General features: G+C 47.4%; 1 long non-coding RNA gene across 1 annotated transcript in view; it reads left to right on the top strand.

Annotated features, from left to right (window-relative positions):
• Positions 1 to 16,908, top strand: part of LOC146871852 (uncharacterized) — a 114,713-nt gene extending 97,805 nt beyond the window's left edge. Inside the window, exons 2-3 of the long non-coding RNA XR_014959616.1 lie at positions 14,552 to 14,611; positions 16,174 to 16,908. This is a non-coding gene — a long non-coding RNA (uncharacterized LOC146871852). The remainder of the gene's footprint in view (positions 1 to 14,551; positions 14,612 to 16,173) is intronic.
• The last annotated feature ends 1,428 nt before the right edge of the window (positions 16,909 to 18,336 follow it).

The raw sequence follows: 18,336 nt of genomic DNA, 5'->3' as shown, positions 1-18,336 counted from the left end.
GCGGATCAGTTACCGGCTGAGCTTCCACCTTGCGAACGTCACCTGCGTGCAGCCTGTGTTGCATTGCCGCTCATGCATGTTCAAGAGGTCCATGGATGTCTGCCTCTCCAACGTAATGGTAGCTGACCTGAATTACGACGTGTGTGTGCGCCCCCTGTTGGCCCACGACCAGGAGTGTCACCGGAATGCCCGTTTATGGCATGCATGGATGTTTGGCATGCAGGCTGGAAACTGGACCTGGGAGATTGCAAGAGCCGTCGTGTGCAGTGAGCACATTGATCCACTACCCGATTGGGCTTTGGTGCACATTGGGTCCAGTTGTTGGAGTAGGCACATCTGTCCGGGTCAGCTGATGGATGTGGTGGACGACGATCACTCATTGGAGATGTTGGCCTACGCAGTTGCACTCGCGTTCATGGACGAGTGACAAGGTACCTGCAGCCACAACTGGATGTGACCCATTGCACGTGTCCCGACACATGGTTGCATGTTGGGAATCTGGTCACATGTCCCAAGACGACAGTGGACATGGCTGCATTGGCCAGAACTCATGATCCAGGAGCGGACAACCAACGCGGGTTGGCACTGACTTGTGTTGGTGAGGGACTCCCCTGAGGTGGACATGGGCGCTTTCCTACGTTCCTCATTCAGACATGCTGCTGCATTTGTCTGCATATCGTGGCACTTCTCTTGGCCGTACTGACACGCACTTGTTGATAAAGTTTCCGCACTTTCACTTGTCTCCAACTGTGTTGTGTCTTGATTTGTATGCCAATGTGTGTGTCATGGACTCTCTGGCTCCCTCCCATACATGCATTGCTACCAAATCAGGACTGTGTGTTTGTACTTGTGCATTATCATGTCCCTGTTTTGTGCTTTGCCAGATGCGTATGGCCGTTTACCGGCCACAGGCGGGTGCACTTGTGTCCTGTGTTTGGTTGTGCACAAGTTGGTGTTTGTACCACATTGTGTTCGATGTTGGGGTGCTCTGCTTCCTATGTGTGTGTGCTGCATTGTGTGTGAGATGTCCCTTCAGCTCTGATTTGGCTCACCCTTCTCCCTTTCAGGCGGTGTGGCTTTCACTTCTGTGCTTGTTCAGTGGTGTGATATTGCCGGGTTGTGTGACTTGTGCTCCTGGTTGGTGTTGTTACTCTTGGGCATGGTTTGTCTGCAGTTGGGCTGTGCTTAATTGTGCATGTGTGCCATTGTGCCCATCTCCCCCCGTCCCCCCAGGCCCTGCTGGTTCCTCTCCCTGTTGCTGTTGTGTCTTGTTTTGGGCAGTTTCCGGTCCCCGAGTCCTGCCACGATCTCCAGACTGATGTGGTGGACACCATTTCCTCCATGTCATCCAGCTCCTGGTGTGGCGCTGGACTCCCACCTCCGGTGTGCATTGCTGCCTTCTTGTTGTTGGCGTGTTTGTGCCTTTCGCATCATTCTGGAAGTTCTGGTTTTCTGCCATTATCCTCCTCCGCTCTCAGGCTGCATTCACCTTGTCCAAGATGGCCTGCCATGTACAATGTTTTGTTGCGAATGGGGCTGGTGGGGTTGTCTGCTGGCTCGGGTTGCCTCCATTGAGGTTGGCTGTTTTCTGTTTGGTTTGTCTTTCTTTTTCAGGCTTTTGTTGTGCTTATTCCTGCCTGCCGTGTTTTTCGCTGGCCTGGCAGTGCTTATCCCTGCTTTCCTCATCACGAATGGGCTCATCGCACGTTTTCTCGTGTTGTGGTTTGTGTTTTTATCTCCATCGGGGTGGTTGTATCGCGGACATTGGCCGCGTTTTCGGCAGACTATCGCATGCTACCGCCGTGTTGTGAATTCCACGTTAACACAGGGTTATTTTCCCGCGATAGGTTGCGATGTGTAAAGTTGCGTTAGCATTTTTGGTGATGTTTAGCACACATTCTTGTGTCACCCTTTACTCCACAGTATTATTCACAAGATCACCTGTATTTTCTGCATGATTCTCTTAGTGTGAAGAGCTAAAGATTTTGGCTGGTGGGGATTTAATGATGTGAAAGGATCCTTACATTTGACTCTAGAAGGACAGCTATAGGTTTTAGCAATTTCTTCTAAAGTGTCATATAACAATAATTTCAACTCACCGTACAGTCATGAGTTGTCAGCTTTTTAAAGAAGGCAGCCTTAGAAAACTGGAGACACTGCCTGTAAAGATCATGAGATGTGCGAGGTATACATTTGGGAGTTTTATTCTTTTCTCTTAGTATTTATTTTCTTCATATTTCTTCATTCAGCTCCAGAGGGCTGGAAAAAGGTTATGTGAAATGCACCAGAAAAGAATATTTAAAGCTCAAAAAGCCACATATGGGTTAAGAGAACATGAAAGCCGAATATAAATACTGTTCATTTATCTTATTTAGTTGGCATGTGTGCTTTCGGCAGATTTTCCTTCTTGATCTCTGCTGCATCCCCTTTGGGTCACAGAAAACAGGAAGCCATGTCACAGAGATGCATGTGACTGCTGGGCCCGAGGTCAGGGCCATGGAGGAGCAGTCACACACAGCAAAACAGGAAGTTGGAAAGTGGTGAAAGTGAACATCTTAGCTGCCATATAATAAAGGGTGCAACCCACTTATTATTTGGCAGCTCCTACACACGGCCACAGTAAGGAAATAATTGAATATGGCAAAGATACTGCATGTCACGAATTCTAGCGGACTGTGAGACAGTCTTTATGAGCTGACAGTCGGTCAAATTCTACGAGGTCCTAGTAGTTATAGGTATCTGTAGCCAGAGCATGCTGGGAATATGGCGCCAAGAATTAAGGGCTCGCTCGTGCAGGCATATGTGCGTGTATGTGATCTTCAAGTCACAAGATTCAGTGTCGTCAGGGACAAACTAGCCTTTCATTCTTCCAAGGCTGATAAATTGATTAGGAGGTACATGTTACTTATACTGCGAGAAAGTACCAAAACTACCCTAGTTAACTCATTTTGAGGCCTACTGCAGAACTAGGAGAGATAGCTCCTTCACTTTCAAACCCAAATCTGGAATTCTTTTTTGGGCGTTTTAAGTTGCACAAACTCCACCCAAGGGTATTAGAGAAGTTTATATGAGCACCAGTTACAGTACACAAGGTAACATACATTTTTTAGACAAAGAGAGATTAGGTGTGTGCACGGAATCACAGGATGTTGAGCCTCGAGACTCGAACCTCGTTCACCAGTTTCAAAGTGGGCAACTCTAGCCATAACGCCACATCCAAGGAAAATCTGGCAATACACGGGCCTATGAGATTTAATTGGTTCATATCTGGCACTTGTTACAGTTTTGTTATGCATTGCATCTCTGTGGGTGAAACATCTGTACCCTCTGGTAAAAGGTATATATTGCTCTTCACAGCTCCCAATTGTTTACATTAGAAAAGTGCAAAACTGCAGTGTGGTTCGTTTCCCGATCATATTTGTTTGCTGAACAGTGCCAAAAGATGGATTCATCTGCTTCGTGAGGAATGAAGGTACGAGTGTGTATCTAAGATACATGCATACAGCTCATCTGTGTTGTTTGTTTAAGATGTAGCATATTTTCCTGCATGACCTTTCAGAATTAGTTCAGAGATAAACGCTTGGTCTTGTACTGCAATCAAGTTATTTTGTTCTGTCTAAGAGTAAAGTTTGGCACTTTTTGAAATTAAGTCGTTCCTCTTCACTTTCGAACCAAAACTCTAGATTCATTTGCTGCCACCCAAGGGGACATATCAACAAGTCGGCGATAATTTGTTATCGCCGCTTTAGCGTCGAGAAAGCGGCGATATTTCTATCGCCTAATCAACAAGGCAACGCTAACCCCTGTTAGCGTGAGTTTTCCAGCGATAGCGACCAGATTTTTGTCGCCTTCCAAGCCAGCGATAAATATCGCTAATGATATGCAAGGTAGGCGTTCCTGACTGAAATTTCACGAAAAACGTCGCTAACACAGCTGCTCCATATTAACAAGGTTATCTCCAAAACGCTTAGCTACAAAAAAACGCACGCTAACTCCCGCTAACTCCAGTTCCTAACACCTGATAAAACCCCGACTTAAACTGGAGATAAGTGGGTGTATATAAGGGAGATTTGGGCCGAGCCTCCCAGAACAGCCACTGAAGCCATGGAGATAGTCATCCTGCAGCTCTGACTCCAACCAGTGTTGCAGCAGCAACTACAACAACCACCGCCATCGCCAATGCCACCACCACCGGGACCACCACCACCCATGCAGCGACGAAAAAGACAGCGCTCACTGCGCAGACGTGTATACCTCACAAACTTAAGGTCAGAGGAAGTCATAGCCCACTACAGGTTCAAAAGGACATCCATCCAGCACATCCTGACCCTCATTGCCCACAGGCTGACGCCACCAACAGAGCGTACAACCAATATCCCTCCGCAGACAAAACTGCTCGCTGTGCTGCACTTCTTGGCCTCTGGGACATTCCAACCAACAACAGCCAGAGTCGGTGGGGTATCACAGGCATCCTTCTCAACCTTCCTCCCCACTGTCTTGGATGCCATACACAGCCTGATTCCGCAGAACCTATACTTCCCCAACACTGTGCAGGAGCAGATTGCCATCAAACAAGGATTCCATGCCATTGCTGGCATACCACAGGTGATTGGTGCAATTGACTGCACAAATGTACCATTTGTGCCCCCTGCGGACAGCGAACACATTTACCGCAACAGAAAGCACACCCATTCAATGAATGTGCAGGCAATAGTGGACCACCACGGACTGTTCACAAATGTCGTTGCCAAATTTCCAGGGAGTGTGCATGATGCATTCGTCTTCCGACACTGCATCATAAACCAGCGCTTCCAGCATGGCACATATGGAAATACATTCCTCGTCGGTAAGTACCAACTGAACACAACACATGCACAAAAAACACTATCATGTTGACCCATCTAGAGGGAGAATGTAAATACATTGCCTAGGTACTGAAGGGGGGGTGGCACTAAATGCATGGGCACAAGTGGATGTATTGTGTACGAGGATGAGGTATACAGGCTCCACTGTGTAGAGCATGGCTACTCACAGTATGGCACACGTGCTGCCAGCAGCCTGGCAAGACTGTCTTGTTTGGCCGTGTCCGTTGCCGACATTGTACCTGTGTGCCATGTCTGCAGATTTCATAAGAGTGCCACCAAACACTGCCGCAACAGCGCAGACTCTGAGATACTCCGCCCCACGGGGGCTGTGCAAGTCCAGCAATAGACAGAGTGGAGATGCATGTGCACCAAGAGGTGAAACACAACAAACATTAGTTAACAAGTAAATGCACCATGAAATACCTGTGATGTACTGGGGTGTGGCTGTGTGTGTGCCCAGGAAGCTGTCCCAGGCCAGGCTGCCAGGGGGGGAGGTGACAGAAGGTGACAGAGGGAGAGAGAGGCAAAGAGACACAGGGAGGGAGACAGAGGGATGAGGGCGACCGAGGGAGGGAGGGAGAGACAGAGCAAGGGAGGGAGAGACAGAGTGGGGGAGGGAGACAGAGAGAGGGAGGCAGAGAGCGAGAGAGAGAGAGTGAGAGAGAGAGATGTGTGTATGCCAGTTCTGGTGGCTCAGTGACCAAGGGTGTGCGCACCAGGGGCCTGTGTCCAACCACATGGCAGTTCCCTTACTCACTAGCCCTGCCGCCTTCCCCACTGACCCCGAACCACCTGTGTGCCACAGGGACACAAACCACACAGCAAAATTGGGACCAGAGAGAAAGTATGTGAGTACCCATGGTGTAGAGTAACCCACAGTACCTGGCTATCCATGTACCTTATAAAAGCCATCTGGACTGGTATACCAGTACGGTGTGTGGTCGCATGGTTGATGAAGATGATTTTGTTACAGTACTTTTTCACGGTGACCTATAAGGGTGAGCCAACGTTTCACAAGTACTTACACATGTACAATCAGTGTGTCAAGTCTGCGGTCTGTTGTGACCAAGGTTGTAACAAAGCACTTTGATTGTAGGAAGTGGAGAGTGGGACAAATGTGCATGCATAGGCCGGAAATTGTGTCATTAAACCACCATACTGCGCCATTGCTGTTGACTGCAGTGTTGTTGGATGCTGCTGTTGATGGTGTTTAGTAGCATTTCCTCTCTCACTCTGCCACAAATATTTCACAGCCTCAACCCTGTCATATGGTGTGTCATGTGGTTGCCCGATGAGTAAGTGGATGTGTATTCGGTCGCCACTTGTGTGTAGTAATTGACCTGTCAAATGCTAATCCATTACAAATGCTAAGAAGTGTGCAAAGGTGAGCCATGCCATGTGTATCAGCGTGGGGAAGTGTGTGGACAGTCTGATCTTGTTGAAGAAACCACATAGTGAGAATGATTGTGAGAAGTTGTGTCATGTGAATTTAATGCTCTGCTAGTGACAGATGACGCAGGCCAGTAAGTTCACGTGGTGTCACAAGTCAGTGTTGATGGTGTGTGCCAACCTTCACTGTCCCCATTGGGCCCTGCAGATGAGGTGACTGTGGTCTGTTACTCCGTATTACCTTGGGACATTCAATTGCGTGGCTTGTGTGGTGTTACAGGTCTGCCATCAGCATGAGATGCATGTCTGAATGTCGGCTGTGCCATGTGTGGCCGAAGTCATCTGAACATTCACATGGCGGTGACTGCAACAAGTGTGGATCAGTGCTATGGCTAGATGTTAGGAGAGCCAGACTGCCTGTCGGTGTCTGTGGTTATTCTGCAGGCATCATTCCCATTTTGGACACTTGTAGAGACACATATGCAACCGTGCAGCAAACACCAGCAAAAGTATGATTGGAGGATCAACACTGAGGCAATGTACTCAGCATTGATGCCGCTAAATAGCCAGAAGCAACACGTCTAACCTAAGTCAAAATATAGCAAAAAGAACAATAGCAAAATATGTCAACACTGCCAACATAGTATGCCTAATGAATCATGTACACATCTCCCTATTACATCTCATAGGTGATCAAGGATATGCTCTCTGTCCGTGGATGATGACACCAATTAGAAACCCCACCACCCAGGCACAGAGGCAGTACAATGCTGCACATCGACGCACACGTGGGATCGTGGAGCAAACATTTGGCGTGCTCAAGTCACGTTTCCGGTGCCTGGACATTACAGGTGGCAAACTGCTGTACAGCCCAGAAATGGTCAACAAAATAATAATAGCATGTTGTGTATTGCATAACATTTGTGTCCACACAAATGCTCCCTGGATCGAAGTGCCTGCAGCACCGGCCGAACACCAAGATGATGAGGAAGATCAACGAGGTGGCCCACACAACACTGCCAATGCTGCTGGAATTGCCCGAAGGGACAGGATAATAAACAATTATTTCACTTGAGCACATCACATTGTGACTGACAAAAAGCAATACATGTATATGGAAATGTGCCTCAATAAGTGTTTGTGACAATAAACAAACTCAACACACATACCCTGTCTGCAAGTCATTTTCCTGCATCAGTATATCACAATGAAATGTTACCATTGTACAATAATTGCAAGTAAGAGTCCAAAATGACAATCCTGTGGTGTATGTTCCTGCATCACAGAGAGTCAACAGGGTGTCAATCGTGCAAAACTTGGCTTTACAAGGAGTTAAATCTGGCACAGAATTCCCAATGCTTGTGTCAAAACGCATGCAAACCATGATTCACAGGGTGTACTTATCATTACAAATGCAAATTTCATGTGTTTGTAAGTGCAAAATAATGAATTTCATGGGCAATTCGTTGTTAAAGTTTCAGGACAAATCTGAAAATTGTGTATGGAATGTCGATCAAATCTGAGAAGTGGGTGTTGAATGGTGCCAAGCATGAAAATATATCTCTGCATGCATCCAAGACATTGAATGAGCCACCAGCAGAGCTCACATGCACACCATCTCTGGACACCTTCTGGAAGACCGTGTAGACCGGCTCTACTTTAAAAAAAGCAGCACATTGGCAGTATGACCAAACAGACAAGATGAACTATCTGACTATCTCCCTGCACCTCGTGGTGCACAAAGTCACTGAGAGACACATAAACACCCAGATGACTGGCTACATTGAAGAGAACTCCATCATGGACCACTCCCAGTCTTGTTTGTGTATAAAGCAGAGCACCAATAACTTACACCATGCTGACAATGCGTAAATATGCATGCCACTTGACCTGTGTCACATTGTGGACAACACATTCTACTACACCTCTATGAAGCCACAAACACCCTCTCACACACCACATGCCAGACACCACCACAAGGGGATACAAGGAAAAGGCCCCTCCTGGAGTACAACTGGAGCGTCACTAACACACACGTTTTGCTAAATGCACATGTCCCCACTCACTGCCATTGCTAGACAGCACGGGGTAAGCATATCATACCACACAGCACATCCTCCCCCTCAAGAATAACGCTGAAGACTCAAAAGCCAGCTCCCAGGAATGAATGTCGGAACTAGCAGATTGGATGACACACCTCGGAATAAAGATCAACTGTGAGAAGACTGACCTCCTCATCTCCGCTCCATCCACATCCGCATGGGACAACCTATGGTGGATGACAGCCCGTGTGAGCCCGCCCTCACTGACAGACCATGCACGCAAGTTTGCCATCATCCCAAGTACAACATCATCCTGCCCAGCAAGATCTACTCCATTGCATGCTCCAGCTGCCTACAGACCCAACCTAATCCATCACAACGTATAATCCCAGGAAGTATAACAATTGGCCAAAAGGCACCCATCCACAGCAGGCTGGACTACTGCAACAAAGTCTACGCAGGGAGACACAAAATGCCACTACACAAGTTATAACACAGCATGAAAGCGGCAGACACACCTGTCTTCAGAAACACACATCCCAAACACAAGAGGCAACACACACAGAACATCCAATTTAGCAACAACAAGGAGAAAGTAAGCCGCTAACTACTCACACACACATTCAAATCACTACACATCAGCCACAAAGACATCCATGACAGAGTCAACCTCAACATTCTCATGAGGAACAGCTGCTCTGACAACCTGGCCCTTGGGATCGGCAAATCACAAGGCAGAGGGAGAGCTGCCCCTTACGCCACAAGCAAAGCCATGGATGATATGAAAGTCAAATTCACCCAATCTCACACCCAGCATGCTATCATGCGGAACTACAAGACATGTCTATTTGGATGACTTGGAGCTTCACTCCTACTCCCCCACAGTGCTTTTGGAGCTGCACGTGTGAGTAGGGCACATCATGCCCACCCTTATTGTCGGGTCAATATGCACACATACCCACACCTACAGACCACCCCAGGGGATTAATAACCTTACAATTCACATCACTTTTTGTAATGAATGTCTGTGAAATCACACAAAGATGTGGGGATGAGTAATGTCACATGCCATTTTTGGTGTTGACTGCCTTTGAACATAAAAGGTAGTCTGTGTATACCCCTGAGGAAGTGTTGGCTATGGAACAAAATTTCCCTTTCTGTTGTGTGCAGTGGGATACACAGTACCTGGCCCTACAACTTGCTCCGACTCTTGCCTGTACAACGATGATCAAATATCCCACACTATTGGATGAGACGGATAAGGCGCTCGACTCCTGCTCAAAACTGAGCCTCACATGTTTTGTGGCCTAGCGGGAGGGTAAATGTTGAGTCGTCCACGCATTTCAAAAGTATGTCAATTTGGACACATGGTGTCCCACCACCGTGCACTCACACTATTGCAAGCCATCATAACTAAGTCTGTCAGGGAGGGCAAGCGGACTTGCCTCCCACATGTGCAGTTTACATGGCCACAAATTAAAGGCTGCCTGGGATTCCACCTCATTGGTGGCTGCTAACAAGCCACATGCCCCTGATACATAGTTGAATGGAAAAGGCTGCTATGGGAGAAGCAACGGAACTTCATGGACCAGTCTGTGGTGGGAAAAAAAATCTGGATCTAACTGTGGCTAGCCCATAAGCACTGGCCCTGGGGCTTGGACTCTTTGCCAGTTAGGGCGCCCACCCACAAGGTCCTGGACAGTGTGGCAGTATGGAAGGTGTGGGCCTCGTTCCCCTCACCAACAAACTACAGCATGGACAAAATTGATTTGCCCCCGGGTCAGGAATCAGCAATATTCCATTGCTGCCAAAAACTGGGCTGCAAGAGCATAGGGTCTATCTTTGATCTGGAAGGGCTTGTGCCATGTCTGTGGCCCATACAGGATTATGATTTCCCCAATGCTCTTGTGTATTCAGAATGCCAAACAACACACTGGGTCACGGGACTCGACGTTGGTTACGTCACATGCAAAGTGGTCAGCATGTAAGGAGGACAAACATTCCCCATATCGGAGCTGTACAAAATGCTCATCACCACTCTGAGTGGTCAGTGCACAAAAGTGCAGGTTTTGATGGAAATGTAGCTGCGGAGGCCAACATAAGCCAAGGAATAGGAACGTATCCTGTATTGCGCACACCACACTGTGCACAGTGTAGCGGGGACTGGAACCCCCTATAAGGTTTGCTCTCATTGTTGTCACACACCTGTGCAACTACATGTCTGGTATAACAGCCAGCCAGATTGCTGCTGTCAGGGCTGCAGGATGAGTGGTACACTTGTGCACTTACTCAGGCATTGCCAAAAATTGAAGATATATTGTGGTGAGTCCTTCGATAACAGAGACAGCGTGCGACATAGCAATGCCCGGCGCAACAGAGTACACTCTCCTTGGCCTCTCACAGCCAAATGCCTTCTCAATGACATCCCTCAGGGCTAGGCAAATAGTCACAGCTTTGCTGGCAGACAGGCCGGTGATCCTACTGTGATCCTATCACAGTGGGGGGAAATGGCATTTCCAGGGCTCATGTTCTGGTTACAATGTCTAACTAACCTATTAGCTCTTGAGCGCCTGTCTTGGGCTGCCGAGGGAAGGCTGAGAGAGTTTGTCCACTCCGTGTTTGCCCTTTGTGACTTAATTGTCGAGAGATATGAGGGAAGTCACATGCCCAAAGTACTTGCAGGTGTGATGCATAACAACGATGGGGCAATCATCCACTGCCGGTCACACAGTGGAGTGACGAGGGGGCCCCCTTACACACATATTGTGTATGCTTACTCTATCTAGGTAGGCTGAAACTATTGGGGAAGGTGGGGTTGTGGGAGGCGAATTGGGGGAGGGGTGTCTTTTGGCACTTTTTCATGATTGGTCCACTTCTCCGTCCTACATGGTTATTCATTGGAAAATGGAAGACGCTCCTAGTGGCTCATTTTGCTCTTCCGGTGTGCGTCCGGCCTACGTGTGGCGGCTTATAAACTGTGTAAATGCACACAATGCGTGCACGTCTGACATCCAGATGTAGCCAGCAAGCTTGTTTACCAACATTAGCCTGCCTTACTAGAAACATAGGTAACACTCAAATGGAGTTGGCCGACATTGTTCAAACCTATCTTTACATTGTATTATTGTGCAGTGACCACAGTATTGGCCTGAATGTCCATCACTGGCCAATGACTTCCAGGATGTGAGATCCACATTGCAAACACGATGATACATCCCACGCGCTTTGTAAGGCACATGGCTAGACACACTCCCCAATACCGTATCAGCATCAGGCCAGTTTCAGCCTCTTAGCGTGAAGAAAACCATTGAAAGCTATGAAAGATGCCGCATACACACTACAGTAAGCATATTGACATTAGCGGGTCCTTAGCGTGCAGAATTTGATCGCTAATCATGAAAACGGGCCGCATACCCATTACAGTAAGCATATTGACATTAGCGGGTCCTTAGCGTGCAGAATTTGATCGCTAATCATGAAAACGGGCCGCATACCCATTACAGTATCAGCCAGAGTACAGTAGCGGCCCCTTAGCGTGCATTTTCTTGTTGCTATGTGAAAAAAATTGTCTCTGACACACAGGAAGTGATCTATGCCTGCTTCCTGTCTCCATGTGTGTGGCATTCACTTTCACTTTCTCTTTTGAGCACATTTTGTTGGATTTGGCTGAGTGAGGAGGTGTTGGTGTGATTGTGCTGTTGGAGAGTTTGGATTGGAGTGTTGCTGTGGTGCTGTGTCCTGTCTATCGTGTTTTTTTGATTTGTTTTACATTTAATTTACTTTATACGGTCTAGTGTCCTCAGTCTTGTTGTGTTTTGTGTGGGTTTTTGTTACTATTTTCCTCATTGGGTTTTTAGTTTTGTCTTGTGGTGTTGAGAACTGGGGTGTGTGGAGATGCCGGGGGTGGGCAGGTCAGGGCGGATGTCTGAGGAGGCATTGGGGGGATTCCTGTGGCTGGTGCGGTGCTACCTGCCTCTATGGCTGGAGAGGGGAGGGCGCATCCTCCAGGGGTATGGTGTTGCGGTGCGCAAGTTGCGTTGGGAGCGCGTGCGGGCGCAGATGCTCCGCTGTTTCAAACTGACCCGGACTGTGCGGCAGTGGAAGCACCGCTGGCAGGACATGCTGGCGCGGGAGGCAGACCTGCTGGATTACACCGGTGTCATGCCTGGCATCCAGGGTTTTAAGTACCAATTCCCTTGTTGGCCACTACTAATGTTACGTACATATATGAGTGACGTGTGTGAGAAGAAGATAAGGGGGCATATGTCTCAAAAACCGTATTTGCGAATCGCAAATCGCGATTTGTTGAGAATCGCAATTTGAGAATCGCAAAAGGGGAGGTATGTAAAAATGTGCACATATGTACCAAATTCGGATTATTCCTTAATTGCAAATGTCAAATCGCAATTTTGCAATTAAGGAATACCTTCACATTCATAACTAAGGGCCAGGAGGCCCATAGGAATGAATGGGAAGTCAGTCTCAAATTGCAAATAAAAAATTGGTAATCACTAAATCAGAATTATTTCTAAGGTGCAAGGGTGTCATGGGTACACCCTGATGCACCCCTGAAATTAGCATGTGTGCGCATATGGTGCACATACATGCCATAAGGGCATGAATGTTCGCCACATGTCACCTAGAAAAAAGCAAAAAATAGCTTTTCAATAAGAATTTGCAACATACCACCAACTTGAAGGTGCTGGTAATTCAGCTGGTAACGTGTGCAAGTGGTGACATGTACATTTAGAACAATGTTGTGTGATGGATGTGCCACTGGAAATACAACATAGGAATGGACATCCCCGGTGTCAAACTTCCCAAAACACACATGCCTAATGTGAGCTAATACTCTGCAGGAAGGGTTGCAGGGGCATGGCGGTGTTTGCATGTTGAAGTATATCCAGGGGTGTGTCTGTTGAAGAGCAATGTTCAGAGTTAGTGCTTGGAGATGGAGACCAATGTTGCCTGTCAGAGGTGTAGCGTAAGTGTGCCACAGGCCATATCTGCAAGTTAGGAAAAGGAGCAAACTCACAATCAGGTCCCTCTGGGGCAGGGAACATGGCATGGGCCAGCTGCTTGGATCGTCGGGTCCTTTGATGTGCCATGGAAATAGAGTTGGATGTTAGGGTATGTTTGCCCAGTGTTGTGGATGGCTGTGTGATCCTGGTTGCACATTTTGAATGTGACTCAAGCTGTGATGTGGAGACTGTGGAGTGTGCGCAGGTGGTGGGAGGTGTTGATGATCAGTCCTGTGGTTGCATTTGAGATGTCCTGCAGCTTGCGGTTGTGGTTCATGTTAAATATGTCATGGACTGTGTTGCCGTAGTTGGGTGAGCTATTGCACAGGGCATGAGTGAGTGTCTATGTGTGTCTGAGTAGGAGTCATTTGAGTGTCTGACATAGGAGGCAGAGTGTGTGGAAGCACGATGATGAGACCGGATCGATCTTGCAATTATCTTGGACATCGAAAGTCCATGATGGATTACATGTCGCGTGCTTGGGCAGTCTTGGGGAGTGGGTCCCCCATGTCGTGTGAGGAGCCTGTGTAATTACATGCGTGTATGTTTTTGCGCATGATGGGTACTTCTATTTTGTTGTTGCTCACTTGTATGCAGCTCTTTGACATTCATCTAGCAAGCTCTGTCATTGGTTCGCAATATTTTTGTTTGCTGTAGTTTTGTTGGCTGGATGTGTCGAGGAGGAGCTGCCAGTCGTATGCCTATGATACAATGTTGAGTCCATAGCTATTCACGATTGTGGCGTGCCCAGACATGTAGATGTGAAAGGTTGTAGGGCTGAATGAGGATCTCTGGGGGACTCCACGCCTGGTCTGACCCACACGTATGTACGTTGAGGACAGAGCAGATCCAGTTGAGGGCCTTGTCTTGGATCCCTTTCTTGTGGAGTCTGCATATTGGTGGCCTTTGTGAGACAGTGCTGAAAGCCGCTGCAATTGGTCAAGGATGATGATTAAAATGGTATAGTTTGCGCTCTGTGTGGATGAGGTGCCTTGATATTGCGTGAAACAACTCTGTAGTGCATCTCGGCCAGCAGTGATGTTTTGGCTGTGCAGCATCTGCTTCAACATGTTTGTGTGTGGATGCCATTCAAAGTAGGCTCAGTCAGGTTGCCAACATGAAGTCAACACCACAGCGATGTTGCATTGTTTGTCACTGTAACTATTCACGTTGTGAATATGCCACCTTTGCTGGGGTTTACTAACACCACCTATTTGCGTTTGTCCTCTCACAGATGGCCGCCAAGCGATCACCCAGGGGGACATTGACCGTTTCCGGGACCCACACGCCACTGGTGAGTAGTGACAAGAACCATTGGTATGTTGCGTGGTCATGAGTGTCTGTGCCAAATGCAGCACATCGTTGATTATCAGTATGGGTGTGTATGGCATGTCAATTGCCTATGATGTGCTGAGGTATTCAGCCTTTCCGTACTGTGTCTAATATGGTAGGGTAAAGGAGTACAATGCACATCATTCAGACTTGTGATTTTGTCCATCAACAGTCATTGATACACATGTCAATGTATGTGCCTATTAGCGAGCAAATAATGCTGCCAACTAGGCATTTACACTGCAGTTGTGATGGCAATAGGCCACTAGCATTTACTCCCATGTTCATTTGTGCAGCCTAAGCAAGATGGCACACATACATGCGTTTGACATCGTCCAAGCGGCGTGCAGTGGGTGTAGCATTATGCACAATGAGGCAGTGCTATAATGTCCGTACAAGGTCAGACATCTTGGCACAGTGATGCCTAAGGTATGCTGCATAGCACAGCAGCAGAAGTGGCAGGGTGTAGCTCTGATCCAATATTGTCAATGGTGTGTTACACAAACACATTCCATTGATGTGTACGGCAATTGAGAATTTATATTTGTGCACTACAGTGGTGTTGACAGGCTATGTCCGTGTGGACATACCAGGCTGGAATCAGGATCATGTGTTCAAACTCATCGGACACAATTTATGACATCACTTAACACACATTTCATTGGCATGCATTAGCTATGCATCATTTGATGTCACATAGATCAGCTAATCAGGACTGCCGCAACAAGATCTGTGTGTAACAATTACACAATCCTCATGACCCCAGTGTGCCATTACAAAGTGTAATCCATTGTAACAGTTTACGTAGTTGAAGCATGCATGCTCATCTCTACTATGGATTGCGATTGGGGGTTATAACACATGCATGACTGGCAGTTGTGGGTCAATGATGTATCCCCCTCGCAGTGGATGACTATCACCAATTGCATAGTAATGGTGGAGTGAGTAAGTGCCTAAGTCCGCATTCATACCCTAAACATGTTTCCATGTGTGCGGCAGGATGCAGCATGATTACAAGTGTGATTAGGGCAGTCCCAGGCGTGTTATTGTGCACGTAGTGTGAGACTCCAATAGGTAGGTATTCACAACTGCACACATACCCCCTTGCCTGTCTTGCCACTGACTTCTTGTACTGCACACAGTTCCTGGGGGACACACATGTCTGCACATGTGCATTGTAATTCGGATGCAGCTGTGTCACAGGGTGGGAGAGGTTTGAGCTGTGCACGTAGGGGTAATGCCTCCCGAATGAAGTCAATTGTACAGGTCACACACAGCCCGGTTGTCCAAAGGTGCCATGTTTGTAGTGTATCCTTAGATTTCTGTTGTGTCAGTGCATGTCCCATGCCATGCACTGTCATGTCAGTCTTAACAGCATGTAGTTATTTAATCATGCGTAGACATTGTGTTTAACAGGTCAGTCCTTGACTTAACATGTTTTTTTCCACTTGTGATACAGATCTCATGTTGTACGGTTACATAGTGTAAGGCAACGAAAACTGACATAGATTTTTATTCTCTCAGACAACATGACACCTGAGGAACAGCACCGGTTCCAGGTGGCCAAGGACCGGTACCTCCATGTGCGTAAGGTACACAAGGGCTACCGCTTGATGGCACGGAGGTACCGAGCCGAGAGGAGGGCAGGGACCTGGCCGACGCTGCCAGAATGTGTCACCCCTGTCAGCGGCTCAACACCGTCCACCTCAGGTGTCGTCGTGGGATCCCGGGATGTTGGTCCCCCTGCTGCCACACCCGCACCAGTGCCAGGCCAGCATGCACCGCCACCTGCACCAGCACCTGCACTGGCACCAGCCCCTGCACCAGCCCCTGCACCGGCACCAGCACCGGCACCAGCACCGGCACCAGCCACCATGGACCCTGGACTGTCACTCATAATGCAGACTCTCAATCGCCACACTAAGCTCCTCGAGGACCTCCGCCATGAGTACTCGTACCTTAACCGGCAGATCAATGAGATCAGGGAACACCTTGACCTGCCCTGAACACTACCCCAGTTCTCACCTCCCCCCTTCTCCCTTCCCACAGTGTCCCCCTTTTATTATTATGTTGTGTCATGTCCTAGTTGTATGTGTTTTTTAGCATAGGTTTAGTGTAGGCTTAGTTAGGGTTAGTTTTAGACTGTTTCTACTATTTGTATTTCATATGATTTGGGGATAGGTTTCATTTATCTTTGGGTGGGGGGTTGATGTATTTATTCATGTTCTGTATTTGTAAATAGTTATTTAAGATAGTTTTATGTAGCATTCTGATTTGTACTTAGGTTAGGGCTAGAGTTAGGGACATAGATTAGTGTAGGTTTTCTTTTTATAGATATGTGTTTGTTAAATAAATGTGGTTGAACATAGATTTTTGCTCGCACCTATATCATGGCTGATGTGGGGGAGTGGGTCTTGCACCATCGTGTGCAAATCATACCATCTGTGGAGAAATCAGTGTATGTGTAACTATGGTCTTGACCTGTCACTCAGCAGGATGGCTAGAGCCCAGATACCTTAGATGTGAGCACAATGACCTTGCATGTCTGATAGATTAGCAAGTGTGGTTTACGGCCTACTCTGGTGACAGTTCATGGTGACCTCAAACATCTCACATGTTCCTGGCCGTGGCCAATCGATCTCCATTCCATGCATGCTGTTTGCAATTTGTGGTTCCACTGTTAATGTCACATGGCACTAATGTGTCAGTGAGTCACATGAGTGATATGAGTCCGAGTAATGACTTTGGAATAGAGGTCACTCACAGGTGTCTTGGAGTATTAGCACTGTCTGGGATACAGATTTAACTTCGAGTTTCTTGCTATTGTGACACACTTACTCATTACAGCAATGGCTTGGGACCTGATGATGTTGGTTTGCAGATACACAGTTGTGCTGCACACAAGTGGTCACATGCTGCATTGCTCCCTGTACCAACAGTGCCATAGCCACTCATCCCAGCTGTTACTATCGCATTGTCTCATAGTGATGACACCCTTGTAATCTTTCCACTGATCAAGACTATATGCAGAGTGCAGTTCACATGACATCCGTGGGCACATTGGCCGATATATGTGCACTTCATGGCAGTGTTCAGAAGTAGCTATTGCATAGGTTTTGCACAGGTAGGAGCTAGCTGACGCAATGCACTTTGGAATCAGTAAGTATTGTGGACTCAACTTCAGTGTGGCCTAGTTTGTAGTTCCATATATGTAGGTTAGACCTGTGCCCTTGGGTCTCCTCAGCAATGTGAATCTGTTGTGAACACCTAGAGATGTGACATGCAATGTGCTACATCACATCAACCTTTGGCAAACACGTCCCGTGTTTGGCTATATGAAGGGAGAGTATGCTTTGCTATCATTCTTTGTGACACTACTTCTGTCCTGCAACAGACTTGTACATGTTGTCACAGATGCATCTTGTTAGAAAGTGGCTAGGTATATGCTGTTTCAATATAGGTACGGTGTGCACAGAGTCCACAGTCACCAGAGTCTGTGCAGAGTTTAAAGTAAGAAATGACCTTACTCTATAAAGTGTTACCTTGGTCAAGCAGTAAGGCAGGATCAGAGGACAGTACAAATCCTTAGTTGTACACACTCAGTCAGCAGGTGGTCTCACACACTCAATAACTGAACTCAAGGCCACTGTTTTTGATATGAAAATATATGTCTGTTTTATTTTATAA

The sequence above is a fragment of the Triturus cristatus genome, chromosome 1_1 (genome assembly GCF_964204655.1).
Source record: "Triturus cristatus chromosome 1_1, aTriCri1.1, whole genome shotgun sequence".
In the NCBI taxonomy this organism is placed as follows: Eukaryota; Metazoa; Chordata; class Amphibia; order Caudata; family Salamandridae; genus Triturus; species Triturus cristatus.
This window is presented reverse-complemented; position numbering and strand designations above follow the sequence as displayed.